Source organism: Lygodium microphyllum, chromosome 2 (assembly GCF_053477565.2).
Source record: "Lygodium microphyllum isolate KBCC chromosome 2, Lygodium_microphyllum_v1.1.10, whole genome shotgun sequence".
NCBI classification, from domain to species: domain Eukaryota; kingdom Viridiplantae; phylum Streptophyta; class Polypodiopsida; order Schizaeales; family Lygodiaceae; genus Lygodium; species Lygodium microphyllum.
The window spans coordinates 19010026-19021087 of record NC_141136.1 but is presented as its reverse complement, the minus strand read 5'-3'; the positions used below and the strand labels follow the sequence as shown (position 1 = coordinate 19021087).

The window sequence follows — 11062 nt, the reverse complement described above, 5'->3', positions numbered from 1 at the left end:
TACGAATAGAAAAACATAGATTACAAAGTGTAGATAAACACCCAGTTGTGAAATTAGCACCTAGATTCTATGGACCATTCAAGATTATACACAAAATCAATGACAATGCATTTAAACTAGAACTCCCACAACATTGGAAAATCCACAACACCTTTCATATTAGTTTATTACGACCCTTTAGAGGGCAATTACCTGTAGACCCTATCTATGAAAACCCATCTTTGCTAGATGAAGAGACTGAAATCCTTGAGCCTGTGAAACAATTATAGATACTGATTTTATGACCACTAGAACTGGCCGAAGATATTCTAGATATTTGGTCAAGTTTAAAAACCATCCTATTGAAGAGGCCCAATGGATGCACGCTAGAGATTTAAATGCTTTACCCACTCTGTTAGCTCCACGTTGAGCTAATAGCAATTGAGGACAATTGCTATCCCACCCCGGGGGTATGATGCCAGGAGGCATATTACACAGTGGATTCCGTGAGGTTTTACGGTGGATTCTGTAAGATATTATTACCGGGGCTCATACACAAAGTGGATTCTTTGTGCGAGAAGTCGATGGGGACGCCTATCCTTTTCGGGCGTTTTGTTAATTTTATGTGTACATGGGTGATTCCATAGTGGGTGATTCCGCAAAATACATATTTAATTAATAAACGTTTATGAGTTTAGAGTGCGCACTCATGATAAATTAAGGTTAGGATTGATTTCTAACCAATTTATTTATGTAGCTAAAGACAGCTAGGTATTCACTTTTTTCGGTTTAATTGTATTATTTTACTAACAATTGTGAATGCTTCAGTTGATGTGTAGAGATGGCAGCAGTGGCAGTGGAAAGCATTGGAGGATAGCATGTATTCAAGTTATCGTCAATATTTTGATAGGCGCATACCTTAGGCATGGTGCCTATATTTTGTTGCGCTTATTTATCAAGGTGCTTGATATTTATTTATTATTTTTGTATGTGCATGGGCGCATAACTTAGATATTTGTATTGGACATTGTATTTGGGTACGCCTAACTTCTTGGGCGCCCATTAGCTTTAATTCTATTTGGCACAAAAGCAAACTCAAAAGCTAAAGCGTGATATTTTGTAATTTGGGCTATTATTTGAGCTTGAAGATGATTAATATATGAAATACATGCTTTGTGGAGCGCTCACACAAGGCATGGGGGGAGATTGCGCCCAATTGGTCTCTTGTTCATGTCGTGCAAGCTTTCTACATTGATTTGTGTGCAAAAAGTAGAGTTCTTTTGTTCTTGGGAACCTTCTAACGCTCACTACGTGCGCATACGGCATCCGATCTATGCAGGAGATCTCCCTATGGATGTCTTGCCCTTGATGTGCCTTAAGTGTGGTCGCATGAAATAATACACGCAATTTCGTGAAAGTTGATCGTGGTAGGAATGTTTTGTGAGATGGAAGCGCTCCTTCAAGAAAAATAATCCTCAAGAGGAAACTTGAAAATCCAGCTTTTGGTTTTGATCACTTACACTATTCATTGCACTTGAGTTAGAGATGTGTCGACTCGTACATTTGACTTCAGAACATGTAATGTTACATAGATATACAAGTTAGTTTTCTTTAGATAGGGATTAACACTTTAATGACTTGTGATTGGAAAAGATCAATCTCTTTAATATTCTAACTTTTTAATGACTTGTGGTCAATAATTTCTTTAAGAATCACCAAATCTCTTTTCTTTGCTTGGGATTATGATAGTGTAAAATATAGAGATAATTCTTTGGTGTAGAGACACTTGCTTATAGGTAAGCCTTGAGGTTGAGATACAAAAAAAATTTCACAGGTATAGACTTGGCCTCACCAAATCAGTGAATAAGAAATATATCTTATACAGTCATTCTATAGAACTGAGAATTATGGTCCTTTGGCCAGTCTTCCATTTTGGAGTGTTTTGAAAATAGAGCTCCTACTACAAAACTTGAATCTTGTGTACCAGTGACAGCATGCATTTGTCTAGATAATGTGATCTTTGCACATGAAGGGGTTTCAATATCAATGTTTCTAGAGGTATCGAGGAGTGGAGACTCTCTTTGACAATTAGAGATCGATATGGAATGATAGCTATATCACTTGAAGTTGGATAAAGACTAGATAAGTAGAAATAAGGTACACTGGTTGAGATTCCAACAGGTTCGTTACTGTAGAAAGCCACATTCCCAAAAGGGATTCCATTTAGATAAACATATACAATGCTAATAACACCCCAGTAGTTATATTGGACATGTCAACATGTGTACTTCAGTAGAATTAATCTTCTTTGATCAAAGAAATTATAAGGAAGAAGACACCAATGGCGATGGCGATGGTGATTGTAGAGAAAATGTAGGGCAAGATATTGACCTTTGTCTCCATGTTCATGATTATGAGTGGTATAAAGCCATAGTGGGTTACTACTTTAGCCTTCTTCATAGCCCATCTTGATTGCCACTTAGTGGCTGCAACCTAGGATGGTAATCATGGCAAGCAGGGCAACCACACAAAAGACTGAGTCTTCTTCACCATCATCATTCTCTTCTCCCTTGTCACCATCGCTGTCGTCTTCTCCCTCGTCACCATCATCATGACTATAGGCTGGCAGGTAGGTAGGAATGTCTCCCCTATCATCATCGCTCCCCTTCATGTCCTTTTAAAATCATACACCACATGCTTCAATAGTGCCACCCTCAATTCAAAACGTTTTTGTTTGCAGTCATGCCAAAAAGCCATGAGTTTTTCCAATTAAGGCTTAAGTTTTTTTCAAAGCTCAAAGCGTTTGTTTTGGTTGATATCTTGATGACAGTGATTACGTCAAGAATCATGATGTCATGTCCTACAAAAATATAAAAATTGTAATGCCCTTGTGGAAAGGGAGGATACGACAAAAGGTGACGTTGGAATGGTGATCAAACAGTTCGATTAGCTAGAAGTAGGTCATGTTATAGCCACCAATTCTTCCAAAAACTATTCATCAATAGGAATTCTTTGACATAGTGTGATTCTTGTCTTTGATCTTTGCCTCTCAGACTCCAAACTTGATGATAATCGTCTTCAAATCTGCTTCTGAATGAGTGCTTTCAGTCGCACCATTAGCTAGAGAATGGGACCCTTTAAATGGTGTGATGAAGTGCCTGCAATCATTGTATCTAGAATCCACAAGGAGGTAAGGCATGGTGCACAATCCTTGGGGAGGAACACCTACCTCTCCTTGGAATGCTTGTAAATGGACAGTTGCTTGATTTTTTATTCCATCTCCTCCTTTGTTTTGGCTTGCATTTGGCTGTTTTCCTTCCTCTTTGCAACTTGCAATCCTTCTAACTTTATGTAAAATTGTTTTTTTCTTCTCAGCACATTCATCACACTTGAAACTAAAACTAGAACCATTTGATTTTTCAATCACACTAGCCTTTGCTTTAGCAGCCTTGGATCCTGCTGAAGCAATAGAAGCTACATTGTCTTCAGCTTTTAATTCTGTAGAACTATTAAGCTGAAAATTTGGATCTTTCATGGGCTTCAAGCTCTCCCCCTATGAAGGACCCAACTTTGAACCTAGCTCCATTGCTTTTGAAGCCTGAATCTCTTTTATAACTACATTACCAACCATACCACTATGTCAATATAACTTGTGTGATTGTGAGGATGCATGGCTACAACTTGTAAATTTGAAGTCGAATCTCAAAGTCATCTCCATACACTTAACCTATTCTATATGATCCAATAGTTATCCATTCTCTTCTTGGACAGAATTCTGTCAACTTCATAAAGGAGACGTAGATGCAATTGAAATAATCATTCAACCACACTTGACTTGTGTCATTATTGCAGCTCATAGTAATCCAAGTAAAGTAATCTAGAATATCTCTTCTCATCTCAGTGCCAGTGCTTTAAACATTATAAAAAACATCTATATCTCACACAAGAAATGCCATCACATTGGATTAAGCCATCCACTGTGTATTCCCACTTATTCATAATTCTCCATATGCCTTCTTCCATAAACTCCATTATGGAGTACACACCCTTGGAGTCTTCAAAACATATACATTCTCTTCATATGAATTTTTTTTTCATGGGATGTGCCCTAGTAAGAATATGCTATGGAACAGAACTTTGTGTCCATTCAATCATGATTTGAGAATTACACAATGACGGATCCACGGTATGCAACCAATCAAATGATGTACCACAAAAAAATTATGAATGCACTAAAGAAAATGTGCTTAGCCTATCTACATGTGCTCATGCATCATGCAAAATGTAAATTAAAAGACACACACAATAGAAAACAAATTCCTAATGATGCACACTAATGAGATCGAATTCCTAATGATGTAGACTAATGAGATCGAATTTGGTGCACAGATCGGATGCCGTAAGCGTGCATAGTGAGTGTCGAAAGGTCGCCAAGAACAAAAGAACTCTACTTTTTGTACAAAACTCAAGGTAGAAAGCATGCATGACATGAACAAGAGACCAATTGGGTGCAATCATCCCCCATGCCTTGTGTGAGCACTCCACAAAGCATGTATTTTATGTATTAATCATCTTCAAGCTCAAATAATAGCCCAAATTACAAAATAGCAGGCTTTTGGCTTTTGAGTTTGCTTTAGTGCTAAATAGAAATAAAGCTAATGGGCGGGCACCCAAGGAGTCAGGCATACCCAATACAATGTCCAAATACAAATATCATAATCGTGCATCCATGCGCATACAAAAATAATAAATAAATATCCAACGCCTTGATAAATAGGCGCGACAAAATATAGGTGCCATGCCTAAGGTATGCGCCCATCAAAATATAGGTGATAACTCGAATACACGCTATCCTCCAATGCTTTCCACCGCTACTACTGCTATCTCTACACATCAGCTGAAGCATTCACAATCGTTAGTAAAGTAATACAATTAAAGCGACAAAAGTGAATACCTAGCAGTCTTCAGCTACATAAATAAATCAATTGGTTAGAAATCAATCCTAACCTTAATTTATGACGAGTGCGCACTCTAAACTCATAAAAATTTATTAATTTAATATGTATTTTGTGGAATCACACGCTATGGAATCACTCATGTACACACTAAATTAACAAAACGCCCGAAAAGGTTAGGCGTCCCCATCGACTTCTCGCACAAAGAATCCACTTTGTGTATGAGCCCTGGTAATCAAAGTTTACGGAATCCACCATAAAACCTCACGGAATCCATCGTGGCACGGAATCCACTGTGAAATATGCCTCCTGGCATCATAGCCCCAGGGTGGGATAACAATTATCCTCAATTGCTATTAGCTCAATGTGGAGCTAATAGAGTGGGGAAAGCATTTAAGTCTCTAGCATGCATCCATTGGGCCTCTTCAACAGGATGGTTTTTAAACTTAACCAAATATCTAGAGTATCTACGGCCAGTTCTAGTGATCATAAAGTCAGTATCTATAATAGCTTCAGGTTCAAGGATTTCAGTCTCTTCATCTAGCAAAGGTGGGTTTTCATAAACATGGTATACAGGTAATTGGCCTCTAAAGGGTCGTAATAAACTAATATGAAAGGTGTTGTGAATTTTCCAATGTAGTGATAGTTCTAGTTTAAATGCATTGTCATTAATTTTGTGAATGATCTTAAATGGTCCATAAAATCTAGGTGCTAATTTCACAACTGGGTGTTTATCTACACTTTGTAATCTAAGTTTCTCTATTCTTAACCAAACATAGTCATCAACTTTGGAATTCATGGCCTGTCTTTTCTTATTGGATTGTTTTGTATATGATTGCTAGGCTTTGGCAATCATATCTTTAACTTCATAAAAAATAGTAGCGTGCATGTTAGCAATATCATCAGCACTCTGAATCTTGTTTGATAAAGATGTGACAGGTGTAGACAATCTATAATCATAAATCACTTCAAATGGTGCTTTCTTTGTAGCTGTGTGTGGAGTATTGTTATATACAAACTGAAGTAAATGTAAATGTGTATCCCATGTATGTGGTTTTGAAATAGTGTAAGCACATAAAAGATCTAAAATAGTACTGTTAGTAGCTTCTGTTTGACCATTTGTTTTAGGATGAAATACAGATGAAAAATCAATCTTTGTTCCTAAGTTAGCAAACAAAGTCATCCAAAAATTATTAGAGAATCTAGAATCACGATCAGAAATAATAACTTTTGGTAATCCATGATTAGTGAAAACAATTTTCAAAAACAATGGTGTTGCTTGAGATGCAGTTAAAGTTTTCTTACATGGAATGAAATATGCTTGTTTACTAAACCTGTCTACAACAATCCAAATCATATCATGCTTAGCTTTAGTGTTAGGTAAACCAGTAATAAAATCCATAGAAATCTGTTCCCAGGGTCATGATGGAATAGATAAAGGCATTAGTAAACCATACTGTTTACCATGATGTCTCTTAACTCTTTGACAAATTAAACATTCAGAAACAAAGTTAGATACATTAGTGTCCATATGTGGCCAATAAAAATCTTGAGTCAATGTACGTAAAGTAGATATAATACCTCTATGGCCTTGATATGGAGGACAATGAATCTCATTCAAAACAAAAGATCTAAATGGAACTATAACACATAATCTCTTTTCATAAAACATGAATCCATCATTGTAAGACAGTGAATCAATAGGAATCCAGTTATTTCTAACTAATTTATTCCAATCAGCTTGAAAAGTAATGTCCTGATGATAAGTATCTTTCATTGGGATAAGAGAATCAAATGATATGACAGAGATATTATGAATGGTCGGTCTTCTACTTAAAGCATCGGCTACTACATTCGCTTTACCTAGTTGATATTGTATAAGGGGATGAAAACTCTGAATGAAAGCTGCCCATTTGATATATCGGTCAGATATTTGGGGTTGACTAAGGAGATGTCTAATGCTTTGTTGGTCAGTCTTAATCATAAACTCAGAACCCATTAAGTAATGTTTCCATTGATGTAAGGCTTGTACTACAGCTAACAATTCTTATCATAAGTAGAATATTTAAGTCCAGATGGTTTCAGTTTACAGCTAGAATATGCTATGGGATGATTATCTTGCATAAGTACAGCTCCTATTCCAGATCCGCTAGCATTAGTAACTACTAAAAAGAATGGTCTATTGAAATCAGGTAGTTGTAATACAGGAGCACGGGTTAATGCATGTTTCAATAAATCAAAAGATTTTTATTGATTATCAGACCAATGATAAACAATACCTTTCTTTAAAAGTTTAGTCAAAGGTAAAGCAAGTAATGAAAAATTTCGCACAAACTTCTTGTAGAAACTAGCAAGACTTAGAAAAGAATGTAACTCATGCACATTTTTGGGTATGGGCCAATTCAATATTGCTTCTATCTTCTTAGGGTTAACCTTAATACCTTCTGATGACACAATATGACCTAGATATTTAATTTCTATTTGAAAGAACTCACTCTTTTCTGGATTAGCATACAATTGATTATCTTTCAACAACTTGAAAACTAAAGACAGATGTTCATAATGCTCTTTCTCCTTTTTACTGAATACTAAGATATCATCAAAGAATACTATAACACAATGCTGATATTTCAAAAATATGTGATTCATCATTCGGCTAAATTTAGCAGGTGCATTAGTCAATCCAAAAGGCATCACTAGAAATTCATAATGTCCAAATTGTGTTCTAAATGTAGTTTTGAATAAATCAGATTTATCTAATCTCACTTGATGATAACCAGATTTAAGATCTATCTTACTGAATATGGTAGAACCTTGTAGTTTATCCATAAGATCATTTACCCTAGGAATTGGATATCTATTCTTAACAATAATCTTATTTAGGGCACAATAATCTATGCACATGCGATAAGTATTATTATTCTTCTTTACCAATAAAACAGGTGCTCCAAATGGAGAACTACTAGGTCTAATTAATCCTCTGTTTAATAATTTTTCTTCTTGATTTTGAATTTCTTTCTGTTCAATCTAGTTATGCCTATATGATCTTTACATGGTGGCTGTGTACCAAGAATTAAATCTATTTTGTGATCTTCAGAACGTGAAGGAGGTAGTCCAGGTGGTAAATCGTCAGCAAAGCAATCTTTAAATTGTGCAAGGAATTCTGTATGCCTAGGATGCATATGTTTTTCTTTAGCTTGAAGTTCATTCACCCAAATTAAATAAGATTTACTACTTTTACGTAATTCACGTTTAGCTTGAGTATGAGTAAGCAGTGGAAAATTATTAGATGTGTGCATACCATTCAATGTAATTTCTTTTCCTTGAAAATGAATTTTAATTGAATGCGTGGAATAATCTATGTCAGGGTTATACTGATGACGCCAAGGCATACCTAGGATAATATCACTGGACTGTAAAGGTACAACTAGAAAATTCATTCGTTCAGTGTATTCACCAATTTTAATTTCTAAGTCATGCACCTCTTGTGTTCCATTATACCTTGTACCTAAGAATGCTGCTTTAATGCGATAGTGCATAGAAACAGTTTGTAATTTCAATTCTTTTTCTAACTTTGCAGAAATAAAATCATGTGTACTACCATCATCATGAAAAATAATCTTTTCTTTTCCATGCACTAAACATTTCATTGTCAACAAAGAATGTGGAGTTACCATACCTGGCAAAGTATCTGAAGGAATAGCAATGTCGTCCTCATCTTCCGTAAAGTCATGCATTTCTTCATGTTCTTCATCTTCCATTGCTCCAAGATAATTGATATGGAAAGGTGGCTTCTTTGATTGGCAATTGGCTGCTAGATGTCCAGGTTGATGGCATTTGTAACAGACTATAGGTTTGGCTTTAAATACATTGTTGGCAATGGCAGGAAGTCTAGGAATATTAGGATTTCGCTGTGAGGATGGCTTAGGGTTTTAATTGGTATTTGATGGCAAAGCAAGTGGTTTTGTCCAAGACTTATGGAAAGATGATGAAGGAAAACGACTTTGATTGAATCTTCTAAAATTTGAATTGAATTGCTTAGAACCATAGTTACCATTTGCTTGAAATTGTTGTGGACATTTGTCTCTTCCTCGAATCTTGTTTTCAGTGTCATGAGCCAAAGAAATTGCATCTTCAAGGGTTGTAGGCTTAAACATATAGGCTTCAGCGTAGTAATGCCCAAGTAAGCTAGACATAAATTTGTGTTTGTGAGTCGCTTTAGGTACGTCTTCAAGCATTCTAAGTTGCAATAGGGCATTCCAAAAACGTTCGATGTACTAAGAAATAGGCTCACGATCTCTTTACTGTAGAAGATCCTGTTGCTTTATGGCTTTTTTCATGGAATTGAGGAGGAATGAAATTCTGAAAAAACTTCTTTTTGAAACTCTCCCAGGTAGTGGGACAATCAATACTCTTGCAAACCACAGTCCACCAAAGAGAGGCTCGATCGACTAAATGATTAGTGACACATTTAATTTTGTCTTTTTTAGCGTATGTCTCTTCATGAAAGTAATCATCAAACTGACTGATGAATGCAAGGATAGTCTTTCCATCTCGAGTTCCATTGAAAGTACGGAATTTGAAATTTCTTTTACTTATCTTTGTTTCTTTGCGTATGGATTGAGCTTCGAGTGTTGGATCAATGGTACATCAAATAAGATCTTCGAGTTATGGTCCATCTTTATTGGTGGTAGATCGTTGCAAATTGGCCAATTGAACTTGCAAAGCTTGTCGGCTCTTCGTTCTTCATCAAGCTGCACCATAATTAAATCCAATTTTTGTTCCATTGTAGGTTCAAGAAGATCGCCTTCAGCCATTAAATCATCCATATTTTGTTCCATCATCCTGTAAAAATCCAAAAGAACTCACACTCTCAAAATCCAATTAGCGGGATGAGCGTAGCTCAAAATCAGGAATATAAGGCTTATATATTTTTGTTGGGCTTTCACGGTCTTCGTCTTTTGCGGTTGCGTTATTTGTAGTCTTCGTAAAAACTGCATATGACCTTTTGCGTATGCTGAAACTGGTTCAGCAAGTCTGCGTGTGGGAATAGAGTCTTCGAGGGAACAATTTTGTAGTTCTGTGCTTCTGCGCAAGAACAATCCTTATAGGAGTTATTGAGGTAAGTCAGTTTTGATCTCTGTGGACTTGCAGGACTTGCAAAGTAGGTAAATTTGAACTTGCAGAACTTGCAGACTTTGAAGACTTGCAGAACTTAGGAGTTACCTAGTAGTTTAAGGCTTTATGAAGCCTATGTGATTTTCAAGTAATGAAGTATGTTGGCGACGGATTTGAACACGACGATGGTATACTAACGCCGCCCGATGACGAATTTGTGGGGTTAAGCTTCTTAAAGCTTAACACTAAACTTTCTAACCTTTAATTTTTAGCTTTTAAGCTTTTTGAAAGGTATGGAGCTTATCTGTGTTGACTATGGAAAAATGGCTTGGAAGGAGAGATGTAGGAGTGGTCCTCCACTTCCTCAGGCCGGGGTTTCGCGATCGGAGGCTGTATACAGAGGTTCTTGACCGCCAGGAATCCACCCGTATCGACCGTTCGTGATGAAACTGACTGTAGAGCTCGATCGTTCCACGAGCTCTGCCTTCGCACAAGATGGGTAGCGATTGGAAGCTCTCGATCTCAGCTTCGTTCTGATACCATCGGTGCACAGATCAGATGCCGTATGCGCACGTAGTGAGTGCCGGAAGGTCTCCAAGAACAAAAGAACTCTACTTTTTGCACAAAACTCAAGGTAGAAAGCATGCACGACATGAACAAGAGACCAATTGGGTGCAATCCTCCCCCATGCCTTGTGTGAGCGCTCCATTAAGCATGTATTTTATGTATTAATCATCTTCAAGCTCAAATAATAGCCCAAATTACAAAATAGCACGCTTTTGGCTTTTGAGTTTGCTTTAGTGCTAAATAGAAATAAAGCTAATGGGCGGGTGCCCAAGGAGTCAGGCATACCCAATACAATGTCCAAATACAAATATCATAATCGTGCGCCCATGCACATACAGAAATAATAAATAAATACCCAACGCCTTGATAAATAGGCGCGAAAAAATATAGGCGCAATGCCTAAGGTATGCGCCCATCAAAATATAGGTGATAACTCAAATACA

The 11062-nt window shown here is 36.8% G+C and overlaps 1 pseudogene; it reads right to left on the bottom strand.

Moving 5' to 3' along the window:
• Window positions 1-1769: 1769 nt before the first annotated feature.
• On the bottom strand, window positions 1770-2239 carry LOC148039528 (uncharacterized; annotated as a pseudogene).
• Window positions 2240-11062: the final 8823 nt, after the last annotated feature.